This window comes from Diabrotica virgifera, chromosome 5, assembly GCF_917563875.1.
Source record: "Diabrotica virgifera virgifera chromosome 5, PGI_DIABVI_V3a".
NCBI lineage: Eukaryota > Metazoa > Arthropoda > Insecta > Coleoptera > Chrysomelidae > Diabrotica > Diabrotica virgifera.
The window spans coordinates 257,753,402-257,767,458 of record NC_065447.1 but is presented as its reverse complement, the minus strand read 5'-3'; the positions used below and the strand labels follow the sequence as shown (position 1 = coordinate 257,767,458).

General features: G+C 32.8%; 1 long non-coding RNA gene across 1 annotated transcript; it reads left to right on the top strand.

Annotated features, from left to right (window-relative positions):
• The first annotated feature begins 2,372 nt into the window (after positions 1 to 2,372).
• LOC126884876 (uncharacterized) lies at positions 2,373 to 4,115 on the top strand. Its single transcript, XR_007698178.1, has 2 exons — positions 2,373 to 2,709; positions 3,186 to 4,115. It is a non-coding gene; the product is annotated as an uncharacterized LOC126884876 (long non-coding RNA).
• Positions 4,116 to 14,057: the final 9,942 nt, after the last annotated feature.

Genomic DNA, 14,057 nt, shown 5'->3' with positions numbered 1-14,057 from the left:
CTATTTTCCTGCCATTTCTAATGTTTTCTAATGTTTTCTCTTCTTTTTTATGGTTTCTTGAACTCCGTCTGGCTATCAAAAAGTCTTTTTAGTCTCTTCTTTCCTGAGGTGTAATAATCAATCAATTTTTTCTTCTCTCTCGAAAAACTGGAATTTTATTTAGATAGGAGATTGCATTGAACAGTCTACATTAATAAAAAAGATAGTATCTAAAGTACTATTTTTTTGTTTTTATCACCTCCAGAACTCACTAATCACTGAACGCCACTGAAAAAAAAGGCAATAAAAAATAACTAATAAAAAAGTCGCATCACAAGTTTAGTAGCATCCTGCTGGTCGACTTCACGCCCCTCACTTAATGCCCCAAGATGTATGGCCCTCGGCCCGCTACCATCCACCGAAGGAATCCACACAAAAAACTACCCGGATGAAAATTAAGTTGGATTAAGGTTCGTAAAGAGCGGGAAACGGAAAAATAAATAACGATTCAAAAGGACCCTACGGCGCTTTCGCTGGCCCTCTTACTTGTTTTGCAAAAAAGCACTGATTAATATTCTTAAGAATTTTTGTGAATTAAGCACGAATTTTGGACTTTCACGACGTCGTCGTTGAAAAATGCTTGTACATTTATAAAATCGTATGTGGAATCAAGGTTTCAACGAGTCAAAATTGGTAGGTGTTTTTCAGATAAATTTCAGGCTACATCTGGTGTCCCCCAAGGGAGCAACTTAGGGCCTTTGTTTTTCTTAATTTTTGTCAACTCGCTACCACAATCTCTTAAATTTTCTTCTAGTTTGATCTATGCTGACGATTTTAAGCTTTTTAAGACTATACATAATCCAAATGATTGTCAGTTACTACAGGAGGACCTGACCTCAGTTATAGAATGGTTTAGGGACAACAATATGATCTTGAATATTAAGAAATGTGGAGTCATATCTTTTACTCGCAAAATCGACTACATTCAAAATAATTATAGAATTGACAACTGTGTAGTATCTAGGAAAACCAAATGTAAAGATTTGGGAATATACCTACAGGCTAACATGAAATTTAATGAACACTATATACATATTGTTAATAAGGCCTACAAAATATTGGGATTTGTAATAAGAAATTCCAAACACTTTAGTATAAACACAACCATTCGACTATATAACGCTTAGTCAGACCAAACTTGGAATATGCATCAGTGGTATGGGCTCCTGAAGCCAAATTTCATATTAATCATATAGAAAAGGTACAAAAAAGATTTCTAAGGTATTTATACCTTAAGAAATACAATGTGTATAGTCACCTTACGCCATCAAAAGAGTTGCTTCAAATATTTGGCTTGCAGTCATTAGAGCAAAGAAGAAATATGCATTGTGTTGTGTTTATACATAATATTACAACAATGTTAAATATAAGACATGTGGTTTGATCAATTTTATTAGGTTTCATGTGCCAAAGGTCAACCTAAGAGTAAACAGTAATGACCTATTTTCTTGTAGTCCATATAATCCTTGTGCAATAATAAACTATATGCAATATCAGTGTAATGCATTAATAAAGATCTGTGATATAGACCTCTTTAACTGCAGTGTAAGGGATATTAAAAAATGTTATCATCAATAGATAAGTAATGGGCTCAATTTTAAAATTTTATTAACTTGTGTCTTTTTTTTAATGTGTTTACTTTCTGTACTTTTATTTTGTACTTGTGTGTATATTGTATTTTTTTGTACTTTTTGTGTGTATATTGTTATACCAAGTAATGAGCACTCTTACATGTAATTACTACCTAGGTGGTGTTTGTAAGTTTTAAATAAAATAAAAAAAAAAATATTATCAGTTATACCTACCAAATTTTAATATTCTCAGAAACAGTTTCTAAAAGACATTATCCAAAGAGATGAGATGCAAAATATCGCAAATATGAGGTATAAGGTAGAACTTCTACAACAATTGTATAATACAGGGTGATTGATTAGTGGGGTAAAGCTCAATAGATCCGCTATAGTAATAGATAGCAATAAAAATTAATAACAAAAATTTTAGCCAACTTTGAGATTCACATTAAAAAATTAGTTAGAATGTTACAGGGTGTTCGAGAATATAGTGGCAGAGCAAACTTATGTTTTTTTAAATAGAACACCCTATATTTTATTTTATATTCGAAATCCTGTTAACTTCTCCATCACAAAAATATAATGGTTTGTCATGCTATACAGGGTATTTACAAAGTTATAACCAATTTTGTATGAAAATCGTAACAAGTTCAACTCCTTGTATAAATAAAAATAAGCACAACAGCAATGGTTTATTAATGCCATATTGTAACGGTCACGTTACGAAATTAGATCTTTAATTATTATTATAATTATTTTCCCTCGGTCTCTCATTTAAATTCTCTAATTTCTCGTAAAAGGCTTCTGATGTGACGTCACACTTCGGTGATGGAACGTACTATGTACGCCACCTATCGAGCAATAGTATTTCGTGTTCTGAGGCCGTCCTTGTGACAGTCGGAAAGAAACTCAGCTGAGCTTTCACTTTTAGTTGGGAATTGTTCAGAGTGGCATGGGACTAAATTTAGATCAAGTACCGGTTAATATCTAGTTTAAAAAAAGAAAAAATGTGAATTCCATTCCAACCCATTGAGGATTATTTGGGAGAAATAATTATTCTTCCAATGGGGTTTTCTATACAACACCATCGAGTCTCATGGTAACTACAATTTTCATATTAATTTTTTTATAACAATCTGTTGTCACCCTTTCATGGTGAAATATATACTTTTTCCGATTAAATCTTATGTGTAAATTTATTCACTAAAATTAGTAGTTATCTTTAATTATTCCAAAATCTTTCAGAGAAAATCCTAACCCTAATTTTTAGCTATGTATCTCTGTATCTGTATCTTTTAGCTTTGAATTATTCCATTAAGCAATATCCTCTAATTATGTTAAAGAAATCATATTTATTCTGTATTTAAATCCCAAATCCACGTGGCTGTAATTAGAAATTCTCACATAAAGTTTGTCAAGGTTAAGTATTCAGTAATTTCTTGTGCCTAACACTAATGAGTTTTTATTACTATCTATACAAAAAAACACTTTCTTGGTTTTTCTTCTATCTTTCCTTGGATCCTTTTTTTTTCACACACTAAGCAACTGAAGTAAACGGAAATTTTGTCTTTTTAGCCACTCCCTTGAAAACTTAGACCTCCCAGTACCATCGGAGAGGTAGGACAATTTCCAACCACAAGTCATCCTGGGTAGTAATTTTTGGGAACAAGCTATTTGGGGGCATTCCGGCTCCTTTTCATTCTACACCTGGACCTACAGGAGGTACCAGTTCGTACCGTCCAGGTGCTCATCTTGGGATGCAGTAGCGGACTTTTAGGAGTCATTTGGGATTTGTTTGGGAACATTTAAGTTTGTGTGGATTTGAGTAACTATAGTGTTTATATTTCAGACATTTGGTTAATGTAATATTTCTTTTCAATTTAGCTTAACTTTGGTTTTTATTATAACATATTTTTATATTAGATTGTTTGGTTCCCAAACTTTGTATCTACGGTAACTTCTTGTGCACAGGAATAAGCCTAGAGAAAATTAGGTTTTTAATGCTTTATTATTGCTTTGATATTGGTTTATGTAATTCGGGTAAATTTATTTTTTAATATTACTAGCTTGTTTCCCAAATATTTTACTGTTATTCGCTTTATTCCATTTGTTCGGTTAATTTAGGTCATCGTCGGTATTCATCTCAACTTCATTTCTACTTTAGTCAATTGTATATTTAACTTTATTTATTCATTATTGTATTTTCCCTTAGTGAGGCTTGGGCCTATTTATTTGTAGTATTTTCATCTTTGTCAGTTTCCTTTAGTTGTACGTAGCAGGCGTACTATAACCATTTGGTAGAAGACTCATGTGAGTTGTACCCTATATATATGTAAGAGGTATCTAATTTTGTAAAAGATAACATTAGTGTTGTTGTATTGTATAATATCATCTTTAAAATATAACATATGTCATGTTAGAGTCACAGCATAATATGAACTTGCTTAACTCAGAGATTGTTAAAAATCTGGTAGTTAATTTTAATAAATGTTTATTTATTTTGTATATCATTTATTTTTATTAATTCCTTTATGTTCATTATTACAGGTTTGATATATTTAGTATTTAACAGCAGTATAAGATACCTGGGAAAATGATCGAAGATCATTTTCATGGCGCCCATGATTTGTTAGATTTATTTATTTTGTTCGTTTTTAGTCATTATTCATCTCCATTCATTTTCAGTACATTATTCTTATTTTATTATTTCATCTTTTAGTCATCATTACTATCTATATAGAGCTACTGTTCTTCGACAGGCATGCAAACAAGCCGTATCCATCCTTGAGTGTCAAGTTGCTCTCTTGCATCTATAGCTAGCCAACTCTATTCAGTTTGCCTCTGTCTCTTCCCACTTTACTTCTATCCCTTCTAATCCCCCTTTCTTCAGTACAACTGCAAAGTAGTATTTTTTTTTTGTTTTCTTACTTCGGCTTCTCAACATAGAAGTCACTTCACTCTCTTCTTTTCAGCCACAACTACTTAGTTACTTTAGTTTCTTTTTTTTTTCCTTACTTCTCTTGGAGTACCTATGTCTTTCTTTTACTTTCACTCCAACAGAAGTTTTCTCATTTTTGTTACAATATTTTTTATTTATTGTCAAAATTTTCAAGAATTATTGGCATTGCCAATTTTCTTTATATCAAATACAGGGTGAGTCAAAACGAAAGCACATTATTTTCTCAGTAATGTTAAATGGAACACCCTGTATTTTATATCATTATTGAAAAATAACATTACCGTACTTTAATTTTTATATAAAATTCCCCATGTCCAAATTTATTAGTTTTCGAGATATTTTAATTTTTCAGAGGAAATTATTTTAGGTGAAATTAAGATAATTTATTAGTAATACATTTTACAAAAAAAAACACAACCACAACATGCAACATTTTTGAAATAATTAAAAACTACTATTTTATGTAAATGTATCAAATAAAGAAAAAAAATTCGTAATAAATTTTACAAAAAACACACAAACACAAAATATAACATTTTGTGAAAACAATTAAACACTAATTTTGTATGTAAATGTAACAAATCAGGAACGAAAAATAATTTATCAGTAATACATTTTGCAAAAAACATGTTTGAAAAAATTAGAAGCTGCTTTTAATAAAATATTTTTAATATTTAATTACATAAGTTGTTCAAAATTACCACCTAACACATTTATGCATGCCTAAAAACGATCATTGAATGAGCTACTTACTCTACGAAGCATCTGTAAATTAACACATCGAAATACACTTTGTATTCTATTTTTCATCTCATTCCTTGTTGTTGGAGTTGTTTTATAAACTTCATTATTAACGTAACACAAAAAATCAGTCCAGTTTATTAAATTCTGGTGATTTGGGTGGCCACGCTACTGGTCCATTAAAAAATGAAAATATCTCGAAAACTAATAAATTTAGACATAGGAAATGTTATCTAAAAATTAAAGTACGGTAATGGTACTTTTCAATAGTGATATAAAATACAGGGTGTTCGATTTAAAATTACTGAGAAAATAATGTATGTACTTGCGTTTTGACTCACCCTGTATTTGATATAAAGAAAATTAGCAACATCAATCATTCTTGAAAATTTTGATAATACGTAAAAAAATATGGCATTAATAAAGCATTGCTGTTTTGCTTATTTTTATTTATACAGGGAGTTGAACTTGTTACGATTTTCATATAAAATTGGTTATAACTTTTGTAAATACCCTGTATAACATGACAAACCTTTACAATTTTGTGATGGGGAAGTTAACAGAATTTCGAATTTAAAATAAAATATAGGGTGTTCTATTTAAAAAAAAAATAAGTTTGGTCTGCCACTGTGTTATCGAACACCCTGTAACATTCTAACTAATTTTGTAATGTGAAGCTCAAAGGTGGCTAAAATTTTTGTTATTAACTTTTATTGCTATCTATTACTATAGTGGATCTATTGAGCTTTACCCCACTAATCAATCACCCTGTATAATATATGAGCACTACAGGCCTAGCAGGCCCATGGCTGGGTGTACTATTCTCTTCCATTCTCGCTTATCGTTAGCTTTCCTTTTCCAGTTGGTTATGTTAAGTATTGTCATGTCATCTTTGACCTCATTGCTCCATCTTGTCTTCGGTCTTCTCCTTCTCCTTCTTCCTGCCAACGCACTAGATAATATCATTTTTGGGACTCTCGCTGAACTCATTCTCTGGACGTGACCCAGTCATCTAATTCTTTGAGCTCTTGTTATTGCTAGTATATTAGGTTCTTGATAAAGCTCTGATAGCTCCTTGTTTGTTCTTCGCATCCATTGACCGTTTACGTCCTTCCCACCAAAGATTTTGTGCGGCACTTTTCGCTCTCAGACTAATAGCATTTCTTGCTGTTTTTTTGATACAGTCCATGTCTCAGATGCATAAGTTACGATTGTCCTTATTACGGTTTTGTAGGTTCTTAACTTTGCTCCTCGGGATATATTTTTGAATCTCAACAGCCAGGTGAGAGCATATACGGCAAGGTTACCTGACATAATTCTCCTACGTATTTCTTCTTGGATATTAGAGTCCCTCGTGAAAATACTTCCTAAATATTCAAACCTTTCCACTTCTTCGAATTTATATTGGATTCCTTTTGTTGTTTTGATTGTTATGTATTGAGCCTGAGTAAATTGTTTGTTTGACCATTCTATATATTTTGTTTTTTCTTCGTTTATACGTAATCCTTTGGTCGCCGCTTTCTCCTCAAGCTTCTTGGCTGTTTCTATTAGTTCAGCTTTGCTCTTAGCCCATATTACCAGGTCGTCGGCAAATGCTAAGCACTGGAGCTTCTTATGATATATAAGACCTGTTCTATTAATATTTGCTTCCTGTATAACTTTTTCCAATATTATGCTAAATATTAAAGATGATAATGGATCACCTTGCCGTACTCCTTCTTTGACATCAAAGCTTTGTGTTAAACTATCGCCTATCTTAACTTTAGAGTTAATTTCGCTGAACTTCGCTGTTCTTTGTAGAGTTAATTTTATCATCGTAACAAGCTTTGGACAAACACTAATATCTTGCAATGCTGTGAATAGTTCTTTTCTTCTGACTCGATCGAAAGCCTGCTTAAAATCAATGAAAAGAACCATCGTGGGTTTATTGTTTTCATGGCTTTCGGCTTGTATTTCTCTAAACGTGAAACGTTGATCTATGGTGCTTCTATTTTTCCTGAACCTACACTGATATTCTCAACAATTTAGTATTCAAACACTATATCACAATAAGCTACAGAATATGATACAGATGAACGGAAAAATGGACCCTAACCGAAATGTATCAACATTTTAAGGAAAAAATAAATAAACAGGCAAACGAAGAACTGGGTATTGAACAACACAAGAATAAATATTTGGAGAAATACAGTGACGAGCTGTAATAGAAGAGACGGTCAAAAGGAAAGGTGATACTCAGACAACAAATCAAGCAAATAATAAGACTCGAGAAGAACGAACATTAAGAGAGAATTTGCGGAGACCTATGTACTATACACTCCGTTTCAAACATTAGAATCAGTATGGTTGTATATTGCAAGTGGGTTTACCATTTTGTAAATTATCATAAATAAATCCTCCTTTAGTATTCCACAGCAGTTATCAGCGATAATCCTCTACAAGTATCTGCCTATTACTACCTTTCACGGAGGCTGCCGTGAAGAGTGGAAACGTTGTTAAGAAAATTTTCATTTAGTTTGCATGGGGCTACCCTTGTACACCGCATCGCATGAATGATTGAAATACGCTGTAGACAAATTGATAAACTATAACAGATCAACAAGCATGAACAAAAAAAAAAAAACATCAAAAGTCATAAACGAAGTAAAAATATCATACACATGATAACATCAAAGAAGTGGATGACAAATCATTAAACAAAATTATTGCAGGAGAATAGACAGGAGTTTTGGTGGGAAACGAATCTTAAAAGATCACGCGACAATAATGATGGAGGAAGTAGAAATTACGGAGGAAGATATAACTAAAGCTCTAAATAAAACAAAAAATAGCAAGGCACGAGGACCAGGCAACATAAAACTAGAACTGCTGAAATAAGGAGGCGCAAGAATCGTATCCTTCATACGAGTGTTTTTCAATATAATTGAAGCAGAGAAAGACATTCCAGATGAGTGGAATCTATCATATATGTCCTCCATTTTCAAAAAGGTGACAAAAGTCAACAACTAACTATAGAGGGATCAGTGTAATGCCTTCAATAGCAAGAATCTTTTCCACAGTTAAAAAAGAAAAATAGAGCAGCACATGGACGGTTATACGGCGAAGAACAAGCCTGATTCCGAAAAGCCGGACCGGATCAGGTTAATATAATAAATATACTCATCATAAGACAAGTGATAAAAATAACAAAGGGAAAATATTGAGACACATTTGACCTTTATCGACTTGAAGAAAGCATAGTACATTAGCGTGCCCAGGAAACAACAAACAACTGTGGGAAGCAATGAGAAAAACGCACGTTAGAGAGAAATGGGAGAATATAACACAAAGACTGTATAAAGAACCATAGTTGCAAATTGGTGCAAAAGTTAGGCAATGAAATGGTATAGAAAATGTGGAACAATGGGCATACCAGTACAAGAGAATATTTACTACTTATCGCTGATGACCAAGTCATTTTTGCACAAGATAGGGAAGACATGGAATATATGATAAAGCAATTAAAGGAAAAGTATGAGCTATGGACAGTCAAGTTAAATATGTGTAAGACCAAATACTTTGGTCAGATTTGAACCTTAGTTTAGAAGAGACTATTAAGAGTAGTAAGATTAAGTAATAGGGAACTTGCATAAATTTTTAAATATTAAAATGATATTAAAAAACATAAGGTAACATGATTTTAAAACGCTTGCAATCGAAAAAAACAAATATTTTTAACCCGTACGCTAATTACGACGCTTTGAAAATGCTATAAAACTCAAATATCACGGTCAACCGGAGCTAGTCGGAAACAACGCGATTAGGGTAGGTATCACGGGTATATTACATTTTAATCGTCTTTAATGGAAAATTCCTAGGTATTATTTATGTTCATCTTATATATTGTAATAAGTAGTTCCCCAATCAGCTTAGTTTTAAACTGAAATTGATAAAGTTGAGTGCTACTTTGTAAAGAGTTTAAAACGCATAATATGACGGACGAGGGTTTTTCAAAAGGTCAATCTGACTAACTTACCTACCGTTGATGTCTTCATCGTGGCAACTTTTATAAAAAGTAGTGAAAGCTATTCTATTGGAGAAATGCGAGGTGTCAAGGCAAATAAGTAAGAGTTATTAATAAGCATGTTTAAACCGTTTATAACAATAGTTTGGTACCATTATATTATAGTATACGGTTTACCCCGTGAGTTTGATCTACCTACCTCTAATCGAAGGATTTCGTATATCCTGGAAAAGATTACGGTGTAATTTGCATTATAATAAAGATTATATTTTATTGTAATGTTTATTAGTACCTACTGGAGCCTTTCATTATTGTGTTCAAAGCCTTCTGAGAAAAGATTATGGTGATTAGCAGACGTACCGATAGAACGTGTAAATAGCCAACAAAATCCTTCTTTACAAAGTTAATAATACGCATAAATAACAAGAATCATTATTGTAATTTTACAAGTTAATATCTTTATTATCTCAGCTTATACTTACACCGCATCCCTCGGTAGACCGCAAGCTATAGTAGAAACCCGACTGTAGACCGCATACTATAGTAGTACCAATATTTTTAGTTACTATTACTTTTATTACTAAAAGTTTTGTTTATTTTTAAGTTACTTGTTTCTTCTTTGTTCTTCAACACAAGAAACGACAAAAGTAATTTCATAAAAAAGAACTTTTTGATACATGTCAACAGAGATAAAATGTTAATATTTTGCCTGTCACAGAAAAAATCATTTTTGCCACAGAGTAAAACAAGATATTTCAACTATATTATTTATCTATGGGCAAACTGCATTAAATGCAATAGCCCACCCCGAACGGGCAAACGATACGAGTGGCCTGTGACGTCAGACCCCAGGTCTCGCTTTTGAAGTTGTTTAAAACGGAAATTTTAGGCGCGGAACTTTGATTAGATGTTGTACGTGCACTATTCATTGTTAAGACGTAATATTTTGAATATAACATTTTAAAACATAAATTAACAATTTTATGCAAAAAAATTTTTTAGTGCAAGTTCCCTATTAGGGTCCATAATAAGCCGATATGGTACTTATATAAAAGATATAGAAATGAAAATAGCGCAGGGAAAACAAAGCCACTTGGACTTGGAACAAAACTCTAACCAAAGAAAATAAAAAAGGATCTTTCAGAGCATAGTAATGAAGATTTGTTAAATACAATAATGTATTTTAAGGGTCCTTTCAGTTAATAGATACAATTAAAAAATATCAAGCTTGGAACTTTGAAATAATCCATGTATTTACTATTTTAGTATCAACTAGAGGGGTGTTCATGTTAAGAGCGTCATATACATTTAAAGTGGCGTTTAGACGCAGCGATAAATGCGAGCAATTTATTGTGACGATAAATTGCTACGATTTATTGATTTTTTTAAAAATGTTTAGATGCTGCGATAAATTGTCGCGATTGATTATAAACTGAAAAATCTCTATCGTTACAATAAATTGATGCAATCCGATACCAACTCCAATTCCGATAACTCGCTGCGATGTACCGTTTACACACAACGATAAATTGAAACAACTCGATCGATATCGATTTATTGCTCGGATTTATCGCGGTGTCTAAATGCTGCCTAATACACATATGTCTAGAAATATACTATATTAAACAACTAAACTAACGTGCATAGAAATCGGCCCACTTAAAAATTTGGTCAATTTTGATGTCTCATGCTTCCTAAACCTGTTGGCCGCTTTAAGTGATTTTTTAAACATGTTATAGCCTGATTCTTTAACAATACTACTGTAATAATATTGTTACGAAACAGGTAAATTTTCATTGTATACCGGGTGTACCAATCAAACTGTGTTTTTTTCTCAAAGTTCGCATCACCCTGTGGAATATTCTAGCATTTATAAAATACTGAAATTAAAACCCAACTATATCCTCCGGTTTTCTTAACATTCTGTTTTTTGATTAATTCATTTATGTTGGATAATAAAAAAGGTAGGTACTTTAACAACTAGAGATGTTCTTCATCAATACACGGTGTTTCTAAATAAGTGCGACAAACTTTAAGGGTTAATTCTGCATGACAAAATAGTGACAGTTGGCTTTATAAACGTATGTCCGCAAATGTTTCGTTTCCGAGATACGGGATGTTGATTTCTATACATGTAAGTTTATATTATAGAAATGTAAATCTTATCTTAGCAAAAAATAATTCAGAGAGTATGAAAGAGGCAAGCACAATTCATTAAAAATTGACTTGGGTGGCATCATCCGCAATAACAGATACAATAAATCGGCCGCTATAAGCCCATTCGGACATTCACAAAAATTGAATGAGGGCCAAATGCCACAACAATGCCCTTAAACAACAAAAGAATTTTTGAGTAAACACTTTCAGAAGCGGGCGTGACGTTTACTATTTCATTCATTTGTTCCTTCATTGAAAAATTCTTCCGTACAATTTTTTCTTCTTTGCGAATTTCGATGGTTATTGAAGATGTTGAAGATATTGAAGAATTCGAGTGGGTGTGGAATTCGGTGGTATTATCTTTTTTGAAAATCATTGGGACTGGCAAATTTATCGTAGTTATTAGTCAGGTTTCAGTGACAACAAGAAAATATATGATCTATAAACACATTAACAAAAGTCAATGGTGTACCTTAATAGGTATCAAAATTCGCCACTTGACAAGAAATTCTTGGGGTATTCTTTGATTCTATTTTTGACATGAAACGCCCTTCAATGGTCCTCGTTACACACACAATTCAGTCGTTCTTCTCAGAGCCTTCCTTCACTGGCCCATTCCTTTCTGATATGGATACTAGATAGCGACCAAAAGAATTGTACGTATGTGATTATTTGCCAAAGAAAATCAACATATTGTATCATCTAAATATATCACAGAGAAAGGTAGTTCTCGTCAGTGGCGCACATTCCCTTACATGCGACACTATACTTATCTAAGTATTTATAAACGCGAAGTTTTGGATTTTGTCAACCTCACTGAATTGAAAAATTGACCAAATTCCATTTTAATGTTTAGGAAAAGACCAGCCAATCGACATGTCAGCCATCCATTTTGGTCCAGGGTGTAGATTTTACCCCCATTTGGGGTCTTGTTTTTCGTTCTCGTCCCCAAAACACCCAAAAATTTCGATAATTTTAGACCGACCTCTGCCGCTTCTGATAGTACTGATCATTACCTTTCCAACAAATGTTTAATTTTGAAAATCGGTTATACCATTCAAAAGTTGTCGATCTCAGCAATTTGACTAAATTTCTATTTAAAAAGGGGAAAATGTAGGTAGGTATGTGGAAAATTTACACTGATAACGTTTCAAGAGGGGTCAGAACCGGTGTAGTTTGTGACTTTTGACCACCCATAAGCCAGCTATAGGACTGGATAGGTACAACACGGCATATTTTTTAGAGATATGTATTTTAGGCTCAGAGACAGGAAAACAGAAAATACGCCAAATCAATAGCGCTTGAGTTCATCTTTCAAATGGTGAGTAAGTGGTCAGGATCGGACGTTTACATACGGCTCAGTATAGCCGAAAAACTGAAAAATTGAACTTTGAAAATTTGGGTTTTTCGACAGTTACTAAAAATTTCCACCTACTACGAATTTTACCAATAACAGCGTTTGTGGGAGGACTCCAGACGCGTCTAACGGTGTATGCCCCATATCTGGGAAAATTCGAATTTTTAAATGATATGCCTAATGGTAGGGGAGCAAAGTATGCTAAATGTGCAGTCACTCGAACGTTATGGGAACCTATTGGGTTGTGAAAAGTAGGTCCTAAAGCCAAAAAAAAAATTAAGTAAAGTTTTCTATTTTAGTGGGGACTTTCCATTTTTAATTTAATTTTCCATTGCCAACAATCGTTTTTTTTTTTAGATAATAGCGCCATCTATTCACAATTCGAAAAAATGTCTCAAATAAAAGTTACTTATTTTTACGTAAGGAATACAAATCTGCAAATTAAAATGTGCAATAAAAATGGGGGCTCCCATTAAAGATTTTAAAGTAACCCCCACCACACCTCTGTGGGAGGTCGTGTTTGGTGCCGTTCGATAGATTTTTCAAAAATATTGAATAAGTGTATTTTTCAGCTTTTCGATCTGTCATTCATTTCGCGAAATATTCGCTTTTTTGTTGTGAAACTTTAGGACCCACCCATATCCTTACGCCCCGCTCATATCGTCAGATTTTTGAAATATACACTGTTTTGCATGTACTTAACTTACCTTATCTTAATCTGACGATTTCGAGGTTTTCTAAGTATAGATTTTTTTTCGGCCCCCCTTAACGAACTCCCCTGCATTAAGAGCCAATATATGGTAGAGGTACATTTTCAGGGTACAAGGTTTCTCCCCATGTAATAATCTGACGCGCTCGAGTAACTCAAGCAACTAATATGTAACTAATATGTAACTAATATGTAATATAATAATGTAACTCGAGTAAGCTCGAGTAACAAAATGTCCCTGCTTGGGCTCCCCTACTATGATAAATATGATCAAATCCATTTTCTATTGAAAAATAGTATATTATTCAACGAGCATGTAATGACGGCTATTACTCACGATGATGAAGTTTGCGACACGAGCCGTAGGCGAGTGTCGTAATTCATCAGAGTGAGTAATAGCCATTACATGCGAGTAGAATACTATACTTTTTCTACGACCTTTTTTATTTTAATTAGTAAAAAATATACTCGAATAAACTAGTCGATATTTAAATTATAATAATTTAAAAAATTCCTAAATG